Source organism: Arachis hypogaea, chromosome 11, assembly GCF_003086295.3.
Source record: "Arachis hypogaea cultivar Tifrunner chromosome 11, arahy.Tifrunner.gnm2.J5K5, whole genome shotgun sequence".
NCBI lineage: Eukaryota > Viridiplantae > Streptophyta > Magnoliopsida > Fabales > Fabaceae > Arachis > Arachis hypogaea.
The window spans coordinates 108,038,690-108,043,675 of NC_092046.1; the positions used below are offsets into that span (position 1 = coordinate 108,038,690).

Here is a 4,986-nt window from a genome sequence, read left to right on the forward strand (position 1 = left end):
GTTGTCATTATTATTCCATCTCTGGATTCCATTGTTATCTCTGCCTCCTCTGTTATAGTTGTCCCTCCAACCATGGTTAGAATTATCTCTCTAGCCTTGGTTGGAGTTGTCCTGCCATCCATGGTTATAGTTGCCACCTTGTTGATTGTATCCTTGATTCGGGCGGTCATAGAAGTTGTGAGTGGCTGCTACAGTGTTGTCTTCCTGTTAGAGCTGTGGATATTCATTAGTATAATGACTATAATCAGCACAGATCCCGCATACTCTTTATGGAACCAACTGTTGGCTTTGTTGTGGTGAGGGAGGCCAAGCTTGTTGTGCTTGTTGTTGATTTAACTGCATCTGCTTCAGTAGGTTGGTCATTTCACATATACTCTGGGTAAGAGCAGTAGTTTCAACGTTAGAGGAAACCTCTGCAATAGCTTTTGAGTGGCTATGCCTCTGTCTGTGATTCCTAGTGGACTCAGCTAAGTCGCTGATCAGTTGCCATGCTTCATCTACGGTCCTGTACTTTTTCAGGGAACCATTACTAGCACCATCTAGTGTAGTCTTATCCTGGGGGTTCATGCCTTGAGTGAAGTAGCTGATCAATACTAGTCTATCAATCATGTGATGGGGGCATGCGTCCAGGAGATTGTTGAAGCACTCCCAATATTCATAGAGAGTCTCAGACTCGCCCTGAATAATCATTGAAATCTCTTTCCTCAATCTATCAATAACTTCAGCTGGAAAGTATTTTTCCAAAAATTCTCTTCTAAGAGTATCCCAGTTAGTAACAGTCACTTCAGGTTGAGTGTAGTACCATTCCCTTGCCTTTCCCTTAAGAGAAAACGGGAAGGCGGTTAACAGAATAGAAGTTTCATCTGCACCATGACGCCTAACAGTAGAACAGGCTGTCTGGAAATCCCTAAGGTGCTTGATAGGCTCTTGAGTAGGTAAGCCATGAAACTTGGGCATCAAGTTGATTAGTGCAGTCTTCAGTTCAAAATCTGCAGCCAGATTTGGATGACGCACTTGATACGGTTGCAGTGTAAAATCTGGGGCTCCTGCCTCCTGGAGAGTAATCCTCCTAGGTGCTGCCTTATTACCTGCACGTGAATCAACTGGATCAGTAGTAAAGGAGCTTGTCTCGCTCTCAGATGGCGGTTCAGATTCACCCTCAGATGAGACTGGTGAATCGATAACAATCACTTCACCACCCTCAGAGGCTAACCGACGTCGAGCTCGTCTAATACGTGAAAGAGTTCTTTCAATTTCAGGATCAAAAGCGGCTAAGCTCGGATCAGGCAATGAACGCGTCATTCAATGAGTATTCAGCAAGTGCTTAATGTCCTACCAGTGCCAAGTGACATGGATGGTTACCAAGAGGTCTTACATCAGCAAGAAAAATTTGGGTTTGATTGGGACTCGATCCTTCGAGTCATTGCTGAACCAAAGACTTTTTGGACCCAAGGTCGACTCCGGATGCGGCCCAAGTGCATTGACGCATGTTCCCTCACTGTAGAAGCTAGAGTTTGGGCCCAAATCCTATCCCACTATGTGCTACCTAGCACCCACAAGTCGTCCTTCACGGCAGATCTCGCCTTGCTTGTTTGGTGTGTTCTCACGGAGAGACCGGTGAACATTCCGCTTCTTATCAAGCAAGCAATGGGTCAAGCCCACGCCCGGGGTAATTTGCCATTTCCAGCATTGGTATCTGATTTAGTCGCTGCTGCGGGTATTCCTTGGGAAGCCATGGACACGAAGACTATAATTCCAGCTAAGGGCGATGTGGTCCCAAGCAGAAAATACTTACAGCTTCTTATGAACAACCCTAGCCTTGACATAGCCCCTCCACCTACTATTCTTTCCACCTCATCGTCACCACCACGGCAAAGATCCACCATCAAAGGATAGAAGATCTACACCGGAAGATTGATAGATATGAGCGGCGCAACCAACGCCGATACACTTACATCAAGAAGCTCTTGCGTTGTGTTACCCCTAGCATGGAGGAACCCGAAATATTTACGTCTACCTCAAACCCAAGTGATGGGAGCTCTGATGAAGGGGATAGTGACGGTTCCGGTCCCGACCGCCCTTTGCGCATTGTTGGTAGCATGGAGGACCGTGCTAAATTCTAAGTGTGGGGAGGTCATTCGACCAATCTCCATGGGTAACAATCTCTTCCCTTCAACACCCATGGATTTATCTTTTGTTTAGTAGTTAGTACATTGCATGTGTAGTTAGTCTTGCTTGTAAATACCCTTTGCATGATAGTTAGTCTCTATAGAGTTACTTGATCAAAATAATGACTTCTTCCCTAAGAAACTGTACTTTCGGGGTACCCTACCAATTTTGAAAAAAAAAATTTTGCGGTAAACTTGCTTTAAGAATGTATTTTGGAACATAGTAATTGAGCTAAGAACACAAGTATGTGAGTTTCGAGCCTATTGTATGGTTATATCTTCTAACCACTATTTCCCATTCTTGTGTGCATTATTCTCTCTCTATGATTGTAATCCTTGCTTTGTCTGATTCTATATGTCTATTACTTTGTGTATGAATGCATTTACATGATTGAGGTCATCATTTCAATAGTCACTATTCCCAAACGGCCTTAACCCTTTTATCTACCATTGCTAACCAATTTTGAGCCCATGATGAACCCTTTTTGTTCTTAAATAGAGCACATCAACAACCCTAAGTGAAAAACAATGAATGTCCCTAGATTTGGATCCTTGATTAGCTTAGGTAAGTGAGGGTGTGTATCATTCAAATGGGAGGGTGTACTTGGGAACTTGGGTAGATGTAAAGGTGCATACTCGTAGTTGTAATTGAAAATTTTGGGAATTGGGAACATACTCATGTATTGAATGATTGAACCATATGAATTGAAACCTTTGTACATGAAACTCCAAGAAAAAGGGGACCAAAAAGAAAATTTTTATGTGTATATATGAGAATGTAAGAAAAAGAAATAGAAAAAAAATAGAAGAAACAAAAATATGATTAAAAAAAAGAGAGAGAAAGCAATGAAAGGGGACAAAAATGCCCCAAGACAAAGTAATAATAGCAATGGATAGGGGATGTGAATTGAAAAGAATGCATGAGTATGCGGAAAAGTGAAACCCATGGGTAGCTAGGTATTGTATGATAGTTGTATAGGTTGTTCTATATGTCTGGTGGGATCTTAGGTTAATCAAGGATTCAAATTTCAAGCTCACTTGACCATATGCATCCTTACCTTCACCCTAGCCCCGTTACAACCCATGAATAAGACATCATGATACTTGTATACATGCATTAAGTAATTGTTAATTGTTAGATGAAATACAAATCTTGGAAAGCATGATTAGGAGAGGATTGAGTGACGAACCCTATACACTCGAGCGAATAGAGCGGATACACTTCCGGTGAGGGTTCAATGCTCAACTCCTTGTTCCCGGCTTTCACAAGCGTTCATCTAGCAAGTTATATGCACTTCACAGTAATGTTCAAATTGGTAGGATTTATGAATTACATATCATTTTTGCCTCGTATGCTCATATGTGTTCTTGGAGGATAGATTTACCCTTGACCAAGTAGATAGATGCTTTTACATTAGTTGCATGTATTCATTTAGGTAATTTGCACTTCATAAACCCTTTCTTACCATGATCTTTGGTCTTTTTATTTTTAAGCATGAGGACATGCTTGGTTTAAGTGTGGAGAGATTTGATAAACCCCAATTTTGTGGTTTATATTGTGTAGAATTTGGGGGATTTTGTCAATATTTTTCACACGTATTCACAAGAATTACATGGTTTTGTGTTCTCTTCCAAATATTGCTTCATGATGGAAAACATGCTTTTTTTGCCTTAGAATTGCTATATTTTGATCATCTTTTATTACCATTCAATGTCGTGACATGTTTGATGAGTGATTTCGGAATTTATGGGGCAAGAATGGCCTAGAAGAGAGAAAGAAAGCATGCACAAGAGGAAGGAACATGAAGATTTGGATTTTGTGAATTTCAGCATGGGCACGCATGCGCACCTCGCGCGCACACGTGGATGTGGACAGCTGGAAGCAGCGCGCGAAAATCGACGCATCCGCGCAGATTAGAGAAATCCACACCGGCGCGCACGTACGCATGGCGCGTACGCGTGACAAGCTGCACGTGACCTCATTAAAGAAAATCGTGCCTGGCGATTTCTGAGGCTCAAGAGGCCCGAATTCAAGCTGGTTCTGTATGAAAAAGACCCAAGGATGCTAGAGGAAAGGGGGGGATCATTCATTCATACTTAGACAAAATTTCTAGCTAGTTTTTTGTTCTTGTTCTTCTAGAGAGAAAAACCCTTGTTCCTCTCTAGATCTAGTTTGATTTGATCTTCCCTTGTTGAATTCTGAATTGGATCTTGTTGATTACTAGTTTTGATTGCTTAATTTGAATTCCTTAGTGTAATTTTGTTTAATCTTGTGTTAGATTTATGTTTCCTTGCTACTTGTCATTTCCTACCCATTTTGTGAATCTTATGGATCTTGAATTGTTAATGTTACATTGATGATTTTCATGATTAATTGTGCTGTTTGAGTGAATTTACATTTATAATTGTTAGTGGGTACTTGTTAATTTCAATTTAGTTGCAATTTGAATATGTCTTTTAGTAATGCTTACCATGTGTTTGATGAAATGTTTCCTTTGATTATGGAGTAGTTCTCTTTACTCTTGGCCTAGGCTAAGGGAATTGGGTAAACTTAAGTCATTGGGTCTAATGGATTTGATTATTTAGGAACCCTTAGTGGTCAATTTGATAACCATTGACACTAGCCTACTACTAAGTCAATTAGTAGCTAGGTTGGACCTTATGGGTTAATGTTGACTAAACCATTTAATATACTTCAAGTATAGAAGTAAACTTAATGAGTTTGGTTCCTCATAATTGTCAAGATATAGTTATTAGACAAGGATAGTGACCCCAATTTCCATGTCTAGCCAAGAGTTGCTTTTATTATTCATATTTG

General features: G+C 40.6%; 1 non-coding gene across 1 annotated transcript; it reads left to right on the plus strand.

The window, feature by feature from the left end:
- Positions 1 to 607: 607 nt before the first annotated feature.
- Positions 608 to 711, plus strand: LOC112725616 (small nucleolar RNA R71). The gene has a single exon (XR_003164713.1). It is a non-coding gene; the product is annotated as a small nucleolar RNA R71 (small nucleolar RNA).
- Positions 712 to 4,986: the final 4,275 nt, after the last annotated feature.